The sequence below is a fragment of the Rhinolophus sinicus genome, linkage group LG06 (genome assembly GCF_036562045.2).
Source record: "Rhinolophus sinicus isolate RSC01 linkage group LG06, ASM3656204v1, whole genome shotgun sequence".
NCBI lineage: Eukaryota > Metazoa > Chordata > Mammalia > Chiroptera > Rhinolophidae > Rhinolophus > Rhinolophus sinicus.
In genome coordinates, this window is record NC_133756.1 from 12,533,010 (window position 1) to 12,548,024 (window position 15,015).

The window sequence follows — 15,015 nt, forward strand, 5'->3', positions numbered from 1 at the left end:
CACTGACCAAGACGACTTTTTGCAATGACTAAAACATTCTATGTCCAGGCTGCCCCGTATGGTAGCTACTAGTCATGTGTGGCTATCGAGCATGTGAAATGTGGCTAGTGTGAATGAGGAACTGAACTTTACATTTTTGTTTAATTTTAATTTAAATCACAGGTAGGTTGTACTTTTAGACCGGACAGCATAGCTATAGACCCTGAAGTTGGGGTAAAGAGGCTACATGAGATTGAAAGCTGGAGGCTTGCTAGGACTGCTGCAAAGGAACATGGCAGGCTGCCAACTTGGGATCAGCAAAAAAAAAAAAAAAAAAATGTAGTTGTGTTTCAAGAGACCATCAATACCCAAGAGAATGGTTTGCGATCAAGTCTCTCACCAGCAGGGCCTGTAGGGATCTGTTACTGGCTCTGAGTCTACAGACAATGGATTGATTAGTGTGGCAAGGCTGAAATTCAACCAGAACACACCAGAACAACCACGCCAATTATTAAAATATTCAAACATTTTCATATCAGTTGGTAAATAGCCACTTCCCCCAGTAACTCCTGCCACCCCAGCCACCCTGCCCTCTTCTCCCTGGACTTTTGAACCACGAAGTGGAACCACCACTGGTCCCTCCCTACCTCTGGCCCGGCACAGCAGGGAGCTTTCAGAACCCTGCTCTGGGATTGGCCAGCAACTGTTCTGATGGGCTGGTGTCTATGCATTTCTGGTTGTTAAATATTTGGAACATCGCCCCTGGTGTTAGACACTAAAAGCACAGCAACCGATGCGTGGTTCCGTGTGCAGGGGAACTGCAGTTATAACCCACAGGAAGAGGCCTGCTCCAGCTCACCATGAGCAGGCACAGGAGAAACCTGTTCTTTCCTTTCTCCCTCCTCCCTAAAGCCCACACAGGAACAATCACAAGGCAGGAGGTGAGTGTGTAAGCGCTCCCGCCCTTCCCCCAGCCTCTGGAGCCTTAAGTCTGCCCTTCACAGAGTAGGCTGGGAAAGAGCTTTTGAGTCACATGTGAAGCTGAATTTAGTTAATTGAATTGAATTTCAAGCACTAAAAGTGATTGAAATGATGGGCTCAGGATTCGGGCACGGATGGGAGGGAGGGTGAAAACATCAACTCCCTAGATCCAAGAGCTGATCTCCTTATAGATCTTTCCCTGACTCCATTGCCAATCCTTGGCACAGATCCTCCTTCACCCTGGTCCTAGGATGCTCAGCCTCTCAGCCCAGGGCCTGCCCGTCCTTTGGCCACTTATACACACACACACACACACACACACACACACACACACACACCCATGCCCAGCTGGCTCTCTGGCCCTTAAGATTTCCAAGGGCGTTTGGGAACACAGGAGCAGATTAAGGCATACAGGCACCATGAGAAGAAATGAACCACCATGGAGGCCCCACAGCCTCAGTTTGTGCTAGTGGAAAACACCTGGGTCAAGTAAGGCCAATCAGATGTTGTCCCCTAGGAATTCAGAATTTGGAATGGAGAGGCACAGAAATCTCAGTGTCGTTAGAGCAGAAGCAAGTTGATGGCAGTTAAGGAAGAAGTTCTTGTGAGCTCCTGCTGCAGTGGTAGGGGTGGGGGTCTAGGCAAGCCCTTCGGTGACAATTCCTTAGCTGTTTAACCCTGTCTTGGAATCCATGAGCTACCCTATGACCCTTCTAATGTTCATCCCCTGCTCTCCCCACCCACCACCACCGTTTTTTCCCTTAAGTTAGCCAAAGCTGGTTTCTATAGCTTGCTCAGCAAACCACTCAACTAATAAAGGCCATGTAAGGGCAGAGACAGAAGATGCAGTGAGAGGCAGGTGCCAGCAGAGAGCGCTGTGGAGCACACTTTGAAGGGGCCTTTGAGTGGCCCCAGAGGTTCTGGAGGCCTTTGAAAGGAAGATGGGTAGAGGAGCCAGACAATGAGAACAAGTCTCTTCTTGCGGTGTCCTGTCCTAGCAAGGGTAGGGAGGGCACAAAAGGAGGTGGTGAGATGGAAAATCGAAGCCTTTGTTCCAGTCAATCATAGCTATATCATTCACTTCACTCACTGCATGACCTTGGGCAAGTCACCTAACCTCTCTGGTTTCCTCATTTGTAAACCTGGGATAAAACTAGAACCTACCTTACAAGGTTGTTGTGAGGATTAAATGCAACAAACCCTCTTAAGTGCTTAGAACATTGTCTGGTGCATACACTGTTCAAACATTTTAGCGATTATTGCTCTTGTTTCACTGAACACATAATCAAAGAGTCAGAGATAGAGCCGGAAAGTGACAAGTGAACAAAAAAGAGGACCAGCGGTCACAGTGGTCACAGATTTTGGATGCTTCCAGAGAACAGGGATGTTGTCAGGAGGCGCTTGGTGTGGAAGAGGAGAGGAAGGGGTGGAAGCAAGATTCTGAGGGCAAAGGTTGGTGGAACAATCTGGAAAAGGGAAATGGGGCACCTTCTCCTTAGAGGTGATAGGAAAGGAAATTAGGACAAACACTGGAAAATTTGGGCGCAGACGTGGAAGTCAAGAGTCTTCCTCCCCTCACACAGGCCTCTCTGCAGTCTTTGTGAAGCAGGTCATGTGCTAAGTGGGGGGATGGGGAGGGCTCAGCTCTCTCTACTTTCACAACCCTGGGCCTCCTTTTTCATGAGAATCCTACATGCGTCTTCTTTCAACTTTCATCATTCACTTATTCATTTAATACATATTTATTGGATGCCTATTTAGTTTCAAACTCTGGGGATACAGATGTGAATAAGACTCTACTAGTCTGGGTTCTCAAGGGAAAAAGAACCAAGAGGCATATATAAATATAGATGATATAGATATAGATATATTTATTGTAAGGAATGGCTGTCACAATTATGGAGACTGAGAAATGTCAGGATCTACAATCAGTAAGCTGGGGACAGACAAGCTGATGGTGTAAATTTTAGCCCTAGTGCAAGTCCAAAGGCAGGAGAAGACCAATAGCCAAGATAGAAAATAGCCAGGCAGAGAGAGGGAATGCTCCCTCAGCTCTTTCTTCTATTCAGACCTTAATTGATTGGATAAGGTCTACCCCCCATGGAGGTGTCGGGGAGACAATCTGCTTTACTGCATCCCCTGATTCAAAGGCTAATCTCATCCAGAAACACCCTCACAGACACACCCAGAATAATGTTCTGGGTATCCTATGGTTCAGTCAAGTTGACACATGAAATTAAACATCATAAAGACCAAATGGCAGCTCCTTTTGGGGATTTTATAGTCACATGGGAGCAACAGACACAAAAAGTAAGCCAGTAACTATGTAATTACCCATTGTTGTCATGATGTGCTGTGAGAGAGATGAACAGGGTGCAACGATCAAATAAGGGGGTGCTAAAATCGATGACCGATTGGAGGTGTGGGGGAGCGCCTCCAAGAAGATGGCATCTAAAGGATTGGAAGTAGCCAGCCAGGTGAAAGAAGAGGAAGTGTTCTAGGCTGAAGGGACCACATGGGCAGAGACCCTGAGTGAGGAAGAGTGGCTTGTCACATGAGCTCAGAGAAGACTTCTGTGGCTGGAGAGAAGTGAGTTTGCTGAGAGAAGACTGTGGCCAGAAGTCTGGGTGGTAGCCTCAGTGCCATCAGACTGTTTTGTGGCTGGGTGTGGATAACATGAATCACATTTTTAAGGATTACTCAGGTTTCTAGGTAGAGAGAGGGTTGGAGGGGGCCTGAGAGGGCGGTGAGAGGTGGCATGGTTGTGGGCCTGCAGGTCTGGGCTAGAGTGCTGGCAGCCCGATGGAGACGGGCGAGCAGCTCAGAGGTGATGGGAAGAGAGCCTGCAATTCTGCTCTCACAGCCTCCCACAGCTATAACATGGAAGGTGACTGGCAGCCTGACCCCCACTGCAGATATCAGGGGCATGTGGGTGCTGTGTAGGAAGATGCCTGTGCATTGGGGTGCTGGGGAGGGGAGACACTGACTTAGCCACCCCATGTAGAGGGAAGCGCTAAGCTTACTCCTCTCTTCCTGGTAGATAGCGGGTAACTAGACTGAGTTCTGAAACATATGTATATGGGAGGTTGGACAATTAAGTTTGAGAACTCATCCTAGAAAAACTGCTACATGCCTCATTGCTGAATATCACTACAGTCACCTTTGAAGTACTCCCCTTGGGAAGCTATGCATTGACGCCAGTGCCTGGTCCACCCTTCAAAGCAATTGTGGAACTCTTTTTCTGGAATGGCCATCAGACCTGTCATCGTATTACCCTTGATATCCTGAATGACATCAAAATGTCTTCCTTTCAATATTTCCTTTATCTTTGGGTAAAGAAAGAAGTCATTGGGGGCCAGATCAGGTGAGTAGGGAGGTGTTCCAATACAGTTATTTGTTTACTGGTTCAAAAGTCCCTCACAGACAGTGCCATGTGAGCTGGTGCATTGTCATGATGCAAGAGCCGTGAATTGTTGGTGAAAAGCTTAGGTCGTCTAACTTTTTCATGCCGCCTTTTCAGCACTTCCAAATAGTAAACTTGGTGAACTATTTGTCCAGTTGGTACAAATTCATCATGAATAATCCCTCTGATATCAAAAAAGGTAAGCAACATGGTTGCAACAAGTTTGCAAACTTAATTGTCAGACCTCGTATATTTGACCCCCAGAATAAACTAGATGTGAAAAGGGTGAGGACACAGGGTTTGACTGCATAAGGGAAATGATTTTCCTGTTTAAGAAGAACAAAACCCTTCTACAATTAAATTCTGAAAGGAGAATTTGCAGGTGGGGAAAGACCTCAACTGGGTCCCAATTCCACCCCCAGGGAGACAGGTGACTGGGACAATTGATGAAATATTGAAATACTAATATACTAGTTGGCGAATGGTAATTAGCAACTGCAATAAATAGTACAATTAATTATTTATAAATGTTATAGTATAAACTCGTTAATTCATTGGATGCCATCATGAACATTGATAAACAGGCCTCCTAAAATAGCCGCTTCTGAGAAACACAGAGGGCACTGTCTGCTACTGTGCCCACGTCTCTGCAGACAGCACACACTGCATTGCTCATTCTTTATGAAGCACTCTGTGCTTTAGAGGAATCATCAGTTTATCTTCATCCTCAAATTACTCACGTGTTAGTGCCTCTAAATAGTTTACCCTTTAGTTTGGTTTTATTGTTGGTGCATATTTGTATAAGTAGTAAGTGAGGATGGCTTTGTTTTCTTAAAAAATCCAGAACTGACAGAAAAATTTTAAAGATGAACACCCAGGATAAAGAGACAATGATGTTTGGATAGTGTTTCTTTAAATATCAGTAATGAAAAGTTTCTGAATCTGGGGGAGACATTTAAAAATATATTAAGAGTTAAAGGAACTCGTGCTGGCCCTGTGGTTCAGGCGGTTAGAGCTCCATGCTACTAACTCCGTAGGCTGCCGGTTCGATTCCCACATGGGCCAGTGGGCTCTCAACTACAAGGTTGCCAGTTCGATTCCTCAAGTCCCGCAAGGGATGGTGGGCAGCGCCCCCTGCAACTAAGATTGAACACGGCACCTTGAGCTGAGCTGCCGCTGAGCTCCCAGATGGCTCAATTGTTTGGAGAGCATCCTCTCAACCACAAGGTTGCCGGGTTCGACTCCCGCAAGGGATGGTGCGTTGTGCCCCCTGCAACTAGCAACAGCAACTGGACCTGGAGCTGAGCAGCGCCCTCCACAACTAAGACTGAAAGGACAACAACTTGAAGCTGAACGGCACCCTCCACAACTAAGATTGAAAGGACAACAACTTGACTTGGAAAAAAACAAAGTCCTGGAAGTACACACTGTTCCCCAATAAAGTCCTGTTCCCCTTCCCCAATAAAATCTTAAAAAAAAAAAGAAGAAAAAAGAAAAAGGCTATATCATGTTTAAAAAAAAGAATTAAAGGTGCTCAACTTGTGTGGCACTTGTACCATTCAGCATGGCAATTATGTTCTGTTAAAATTCATGGTTTGTATCAATCAGGGCTGGATCAGACAAGCAGAAACACCATGAATAGTATGGAAAAAGGAATTTATTAAAGGATTAGAATTTATGCAATTATAGGGATTCGTTCAGGGCATTTTGGGGGGCAGCGTATCTCTGTTCTTCATTGTCTGGGGCTTCAACTGGGACAATTTGACAGCTGAGCACTAACGTCATCTGGAGACATCATCACACACGTCAGGTGCTTAATGCCAGTGTCGATGGGGACCTTAGCTGGGAAAGTAGGGGTGTGGACATGTGACTGAGATCGGGCCAACAGAATGTGAATGGAAGTGATATGTATCGCCTCCAGGCCTGGCCCGTACAAACCTCCCATGCATGATCCTTTCTCTTCTCCATCTACAGCTGAATGGAGAAGACTTCGAGGACTTAGAAGAAGGCAAAACCCTAACGTGGAAGAAGTCTGGGCCTCTGAATGTATAAGGCAAAGCTTTCACTAATCTGTATCAGACTATGGTGTGAATGAGAAATAACTTTCTATTAAGATAAGCCACTTACATTTTTGGAGTTGTTTGTTATAGCAGCTGTTAATTACCCCAACTAATAAACACCTCTGGTCATTATTGAAGTTACAAATGACTAGAGATTTTCACCTGGTGAGATCTGGAGTTGCAAACATCCATGGTGATTCTCCTCACCATCACAACTGTTACACAAGCCCTTTTTATAGTCATGTCAAGGGTTAGTCCTGTAGCTCATATTATCTAAAACGTGTTTGATGGGATTTTAATGATCTCATATGCCTTTTTTGACTAGTGGTCACAACTCATGAAGTCATTTTATTGACATTTTATCAGGAAAAAAGAAAACCTCCATTGTCTTTCTATTACCAAGTTTACGAACCACTTATGTTTGGATCCATATCTCTTGCCCCATGAAAATGGAGACATGTTCATTTCCTATCTAAAGGCAACCCAGGGTACAAAAGTTCTCCACTTTGCCAAATCCAATAGCAATTTTATATTCTTTTTCATATTCTTGTTCCTCTTAATCCCTTCAACAGCTTTGTCTAGTGTATCCACGCTGTACATGCTACCCACCGTTAGTCTTTTAGTAGCCATCTCAGTTATCAGATCAACTGTCGCATGCTTATGTTCAAGTAACGCTTATTTTACTTAATAATGGCCCCAAAGGGCAACAGTAGTAATGCTGGCAATTTGTATATGCGAAAGAGAAACTGTAAAGTGTTTCCTTTAAGTGAAAAGATATGTATGTATAGAGAAAAACATAATGTATATATGGGGTTAGGTACTATCCGCGGTTTCAGGCATCCACTGGGGGTCTTGGAACATAGACCCCGTGGATAAGGGGGTACTGCTATAGTTGCTCCCTGTAATTGCTGTCTCTGAGATAACTTACTGTTCTTTTCTTGCCTTGTCAGTTAACCAGTCAATTATACCCAAGGAACAATTCTTTAGATTAAATTCTCTCTGGGTAAATAACTAGTATGGTTTCTATCCCCTGCTCGGACCCTTCCTGATACACATACCTCAGTGTCCTTTGAACAGAGAACAGTGCCTGACATCGCAGGAACTCCAAAAAAAATGTTTGTTGAATTAATAGCAGTAATACTTACTGAGGTTTTGTTCTAAGTGCCCTACACGTATCATCTCATTTTATCATTAAAATAATCTTATGAGCTGGGAACCATTATCCAAATAAAAGGAAAAATAAACACTGATATGTAGCGATTGTTAAACTGACTGTGCGGCCAGAACACTTGATTCAATGCAGAAGTTAGGTCAGGTGGGTATGGGTCTTCACAATGAACATTAGCAAATAACTTGGGGGATTAGCTAAAGTAGGGGAGGTTTACTTTTAGGCAGGTAATACACAAGGGAGAAGTGGCCCCCTGAAGACTGACTCCCAGGCCAAAGACAAGACAAGGACAAGAGGCACGGTTTCACAAGGAGAGGTGACTGGCTGGTGTAGACAAGTGTTTAGCTTGTCAGCACAGATTGTTTTGTTTGTAATGGAGCTGAGTCCTAATTCCATTTGTGGTTTTTGGAACTTCATTGACTTGGTAAGTCCATTAGGTTGAGGGCAAATAGTACAGTTGAGGCACAGATCACAAATATAACAAGTTCATTATCAGGCTGTTTTCTTGGCTGATTCTGATTAGTTCTCCAAGAAGCAGTTTCCTTGGTGTCTTCTTCTGGGGCCCTGACAAGTGCTTTCTTGTACTTTATTAGCAACACAGGCTTAGAATCATGCCGTAGGTTAAGTCCATTTGCACTTGCTCAAGACTCAGCAAAAATTTCCTTTAGCACCTCATTTTTACTGATGAGGAACCTGAGCCACAGAGCAATTAAGTAACCTTCCCTTGGTCACACAGATGGTAAATGATAGAGCTAGACTTCGGTAGGTATGGTAGATTACTTACTCTGCATGAAAATCAATTTCCTGATGCCATTCTGCCCTGCAGGTACTCATATGGGCCAAACCTTCCTGGTCAAGCAAGTTGACTTTAGAGTTGATACATTTAACCACTTTGCTATAGTACTTTTATGGGAAAGATAGGGGTGGGGGAGGGAGGGAGAGAGAGACTGAAAGTATAATGTTGTTAAGGCCTAGGTTAAAATCCCAGATCTGCCTTATGCTATTTACAACTTCTGTGAACTAAGCAAGTTACTTAGTTTTTCTAAGTCTCAGTTTCCTCATCTGTAAAGTGTGAAAATAAGCCATACCTAAACAGACACTCCATTTAATCTATTTGAGGTGTTTTAAAAATAAAATGCCAATTTATGATCCAAGACTGCCCCCTAGAGGTAAAATTAAAATACAGACTCCATAACTAAGCTAAAAAACCCTACCCTCCAAACAATCCCAGAAAGCCTTTTTTCTTCCCAAATTGTTGAGCCAAAAACCCAGTAGCTTTTGCAAATCAAATGGTTCAGTAACAACTGGTTTTTAGCATCTCCAATGTCTTTGAATTGCAAGACCAGGCTTCCTCAAAGGAAACTAGGAAGGCTTGGCCCAGTTGGGTACTGCAGGGCAGAATGGCATCAACTAATTGATTCCCAGGAAAGGCACCACCAACACACACACACACACACACACACACACACACACACACACACACACACGACAAAAAGCCCAGATAGCTTTACAAACAAGTAACCCACATTTCAAAGAAACAAATTATCCCCTTTCTTACCCAAACTACTTCAAAAAAAAAAGGAAAATCCGATCAATTCATTTCATTAGGCTAAAACAGGTCTATAATCCTTTATCTTAAACATTTTTGAGGTTCCAGAGTTTAGAGAGATTATGCAGTGTGTAGGTTGTGTATAACATCCCCAGCACAGTCTGGACCAGCTCCCACAGTCAAATAGTTACTATTTCTGCAGCAAAACATACTAAGTAGGATAAATAAACACTATAAATAACCTCAGATCAGTTTAGATGAGGTTTTGCTGCCAAATGAGTTGGCTGAAAACATGCCTCCTCCTCCCTCCCACCCCCGCGGAAAAAACAAACAGCCTAGTGCCAGTTTTCAGAACTTTTTTAATTTTGGAATTGCAGATAAGGATTGTGGACCTGTTAACTCACAGAAGCTGCAGCCTCTGTTTCCCACCAATATTTTATACCTTCTGGTTGTGTAAGCCCACAGCCTGCATGCCCTCTGACAACTCCTCTAAACCTATGCACGCAACAAAGGTGGCATACACAGTATCCCCCATTTGTCTTAACTCTGCAGTTTCCAAGGAAACAGTACCGTGGAAGACCAAGAGTCAGGCAGGCATGCATCGCCCAGACCTGATATTAATTTTCCCTTGACTCACAGGCAGGTAATTTAACATTAGTTAATCTATCACTATGATTTGCCAATTAACTAGTACAGGAGAAGAATCATATGATCCTTTCCAAAATGCAGAAATATCAGTCAACAAAACTAAACATGAGTTCATAACAAAAACTCTTAGCAAATTAGGAATAGGAGGGAAAAATTCAGTCCATTAAATGGTACTGACCCCAAATCTAAACTTTATACTTAAGATGAAAATTTGGAAGCATTTCCATTAAATGAGGAACAAGGTAAGACTGCTCTCTATCCCCACCAGTATTCACCATTATTCTGGAGCTCCTAGCCAATGTAATAAGAGAAATAAATAAGAGGTGTAAAAGCTAGAAAGAGACAACACTGTCTGTATTTGCAGGTTATATTACTGTCAATTTAGAAAATCCAAGAACATCTAGAGAAAAACTATTTGAACTAATAAGAGAGTTTAGCAGTTTTACTAGGTACACCATCAACATATAAAAATCAATAATTACTAAATACAGAAATAAGAAACTAGAAGATATAATAGGTGAAAAGATACCATTTTCAATGTCAATAAAACCTGTAAGGTATCTAGGAATATATCTTATAAAAGATGTGCTATACCTTACAGAGGAAAATATAAAATATTTTCAAAGCTATAAAAAAGAAATAAAAGAATAAATGGAGAGGTATAATCTGTGTACGGATGGGAATACTCATTATCATAAAGATGTCACTTCTCCCTCAAAATAAACCTACAAATTCAATTTATGCCAATAAAAACTTATCAGGATATTTTGTGTAATTAGCTAAGTGGATTCTAAAATTCATATGGAAGAGTAAATATCCAAGAATATCCAAGATAATTCTGAAAAAAAGAACAAGATACCAGAGATAAAGATTTAATATTAAACCATAGAAATTAAATAGGGTAGAATTATCTCAGATCAATTTAAAGGGGTAGACAGCTCAGATACAGATCAAACATATTGGAGACTTACTATATGGCAAGTGGAGGCAGGGGATTGGACTGCGCTAATAGGTAGTATAGGAACACTGGGCTCTCCATTTGGAAAATCTCTATAAATAAACAAGAGAAAACAATCCAATAGGGGAGGAAAAAGGAAAGCCTAATGATATGTACAAGCAAATCTCAGGATAGGAAAACCACGGTCATGTTTAACATCATCAGTATTTAGGTAAATACAAATCAAAACCACAGTGAGATACCACTTCACACCAACTACAATGGCTATAATGAAACAGACAGGTGATAACCATTTTACATTCCCCCCAGCAATGTATGAGAGGTGCTATAGGATCTCTCATACATTGCTGGTGGGAATGTAAAATGGTGCAATGGCTTTAGAAATCAGCAAAAAATGTCCTTTATTGTCCCATTTTTATAGATGAGGTACCTGAGCCACAAAGCAATGAAGTAATCTGCCCTTGGTCACACAGATGGTAAGTGATAGAGCCAGACATAGAGGCAGTTCCTCCAGGAGCTGAACACAGAGTTACCACATGACCCAGAAATTCTCCTAGGTATATACCCAAGAGAATTGAAAACATGTCTACACAAACACTTGCATATGGATGTTCATAAAAGTATTATTCATAGTAGCGAATAATCCATCAACTGATGAGTGGGTAAATAAAATGTGGCACGCATATTCGTATAATGGCTTATTATATGGAAATCAAAAGAAATGAAGTTCTGAGCTACGCTACAACATGGAGGATCCTTGAAGGAATGATGCTAAACGAAAGAAATCAATCACAAAGGACCACATATTGTATTATTCCATTTATATGAAATGTCCGGAAGAGGCAAATCCATATAGAAAGTAGGTTAGTGGTTGCCAGGGGCTGGAGCGAAAGGGTAATGGGAGCAACTACTAAGGGGTGTGGGGTTTCTTTTTGGGGGTGATGAAAATGTTCTAGAACTGGATTGCAGTGACGGTTGCACAATTTTGTGAATATACACTTTAAAATTATGAATTTATAATTTTGATGAAGTCTAATTTACCTATTCTTTCTTTTGTTGCTTGTGCTTTTGGTGCCTTACTGAAGAAACCATTGCCAAATCCAAGGGACAATTTTTAAGTTTAATATTTTATTGTTTAAGGCTGAGTCCCACTGTTTGCGAATATTTTTGTCATATTAACCTCATCTAAAACTTCACACCAGAAAAATAAGATTCACTTGGAAAAGAAAAGTCATATACAACTATATCCTTTTAAAATTTTGAATGTACTATTTAAATGCAGAAATCCGTAGCAACAGAAGGGTTAGACACAAACTGTGCCCAAAGTGAGTTTGAAGGAGTTCAAACCACCACGAACTTACTCTCCAAATATGCATATGTAGCTGAGTCCAAGTGTGTGGGGGACCAAGTGTATAATTAGATTCCCAAATTAGCTGTTATATAGAATACAATGTTTATTAAGGATAAGTAATAAAAATGTGCTAATTTGAAGCGTATTCAAGAGTAGTCACAGGAATTGTTTCAATTTAGACCACTGAGGTGTTTTTTGCCCCCACCAGGAGTATTTTGTAACTGATATTGTTCAGAGTTGCCTGAGCACGATGACTGATTTTCTAGTGGTTTTATTATTGTCTGAAAATTCTCTATAGACAACACACCCTTTTATTGTTTGCACCCATAATAGATTGCTTCTATTGCCCTGCTCTTGATATACTATGACTTTTCTTTGAAAAAGTCGTTCTCAAAGTGGGCCTCCCCAGCCAGCAGCTTCAATGTCACCTGGGAACTTGTTAGTTCCCAGTCCAGTCTGGACCTACTAAATCAGCAACTCGGGGAGTTTTAACAAGCCCTCCAGATGATTCTGAGGTCTGCTCAAGTCCACCATCCGAGAATATGGAACCTGCCATACCTAGGACTGGAATCCAGGGCATTGGTGAATCCAGTGCTAAAAGACAATAGTATAAGGCAGGAAAAGTGACCGTCAGCTCTAGGTCTGGCAAACCTGGACATCTGTCCCTCCTGCTACCAGTGAAGAAAAGTGTCCCTGGCTAGCAGAGAGAATGTCTTAGCTTCTAGTCCTTCTAACAGTCTCCATGGTACAACCATTGAATCAAAGGAAGACTCCTGGAGACGGATATTGCCCGGAGTGATGGGCTTTAATTTGGCTTGTTCTTTTCTTTAGGGGTTCCCGCGGCTGTGCAGCACTTACCGTAGCACCTGTTCACGCTCCTCCTCGTGCTATGGCTCCACATCAATGCACCTCCAGTGTTGGCAGCCCACGGCCTGTGATTCAGTGTCTGCAAAGGAGGACCAGGCACTCAATGTGCTAAGAATAGAATTTTCCATTTCAACATTATTTGAAAGAAGCTTTTCTCTGTCTCATTCATCAGATATTAAAACTCCTCTAAATGCCAAGGAATTGTTCAGTGAGCTGGAGTTACAGAGCTAAACAAACTGACATGGTCTCTGCTCTCAAAAGGCTCTTTTTCTAGTAGGAGAGAAGGGAATTTTAAAAAGTAGATATAAATCATGCTAAGTATGACCAAGGTATCTAACTGTTCCCTTCAGAAATCTATGCATCCCACTCTCCCACTCATTTCACCTAAAAGTCTCTAAAGATGGGATTTCCAAAACTTAATGCCATGTGAAAAGATATGAATATGTTCTATAGACTTCAAGGGCCTGCTTTTAGGCTTGAGATCATCATTGACCTAAAAGAAGTAGACATTGACATCTAGAAACATCTAATATTTCTAGAGGCTTTTATGAGAGAGGTAGTATGGTACATAATAACTGCTTTGATAGTCATGCCCTTTGGCCCAGTCACTTTTGGGAGTCCCTCCAAAGCGGTAAGGTAGTCTTCAGAAAAGAGCTGTGCCACTAAAAGACAGTTACTGTAGCTTTGTATATTTAATAAACAAATTCAATACTATTATTTTGCAAATTACTTGAGCTCATTACTTGAGCTCATTAGGTGACGGGTAGAATGGGATGATAATCTGTACCTGAAAACTTTTGTGAGGACTGAATGTCTGTGGAATAACTGCCTTGCACTAGGCCTGACACAGAGCAGGTGTGTTCTGTATGTGTTCATTTCACCTCCTCTTTCTAATCATATTGCATTTTATTATACACATGAATATATACATATGAAAATGTATGTAGGTTTTTTTTATATTCCCACCACTCCCCTCTCAGTGGGCTGAATTTGCTCAGAGACTGTTACCTCTCCCCGTCCCGGGTTTTCTGAAAGGTAGCATCCGGGGATTAAATGGTTGGACTGTCCTAACCTCAATCAGGTTAGGACTGGAGGGAGAAAGCCACCATCAACCTTTCCCTAGTCTATGGCATTAACCTCCTGGTCTCCAGGGTTCCGCCCAATCCATTCTGGGCACAGTGGTCAGAGAGAGACCATTTTCGAACATAAATGCGACCATGAACTTCCCATTACAACTTCCGGTAGCTTCTCAAAGCCCCCAAATCCTCCACGTGGCTTACAGTGCCCTGCAGGGTGTGACCCTTGCCCATCTTTCCTGCCTGATTTCATATCCCCCACGTTGTGGCCTTTCAGTTCCTTGATTGTGCAGAAGCTGTCTCCTCTCCCTGAAATCCTCTTCCCAGTTCCCTCCTCTCTGGCTCCTCTTCCTTCAGATTTCAGCTTAAATGTGACCTCAGGCAGGTCTTAATCCACTGCTCTACAATAGGTGGCCCTATTGTTTTCTACCGCACGTCAATCTGTGATTTATGCTTTAGTTGGTTTATTCCAAGAATCTGTACGCTTTTTTCCTGAAGAGCCAGGTGGTAAATACCGAGTATTTTCGGCCTTGCAGGCCGTAAGTCTCCTGCCTTTGTAGCGTGAAAGCAGCCACAGACAATACTTAAAGGAATGAGCATGGCTGTGTTCCCATAAAACTTTATTTATGGACACTGAAAATTGAATTTCATACCTCTTCACGTGTCACGAGATATTCTTGCTTTAATTTTTCCCCAAACTATTTAAAGATGTAAAAACCATTCCTAGCTTACAGGTTGCCCGAAAACAGGCGGCCAGGGGTGGCCGGCGGACCGCAGTTTATCTGTAGCAGTTTACTATTTGAGGACTCCGCCTGATTCCGACCAGACTTGTTTCCAGCAGCACTGAGCACCGGCGGCACCTGGACCACGCAGCTTCCCTCTAAACGCTCAGCTCAGGTACCGCGGGTGTGCCCTGCAGGAGTGGGCGGGGTCTGCAAGCGCCGAGACGCGGGGGCGGGGCGGAGGGGCGGGGCT

General features: G+C 42.6%; 1 long non-coding RNA gene across 1 annotated transcript; it reads right to left on the reverse strand.

Annotated features, from left to right (window-relative positions):
* Positions 1-10,705: 10,705 nt before the first annotated feature.
* Positions 10,706-14,986, reverse strand: LOC141572076 (uncharacterized). Its single transcript, XR_012497185.1, has 3 exons — positions 14,694-14,986; positions 12,956-13,043; positions 10,706-10,838 (listed from the first exon to the last, which is right to left on the reverse strand). It is a non-coding gene; the product is annotated as an uncharacterized LOC141572076 (long non-coding RNA).
* Between the last annotated feature and the right edge of the window lie 29 nt (positions 14,987-15,015).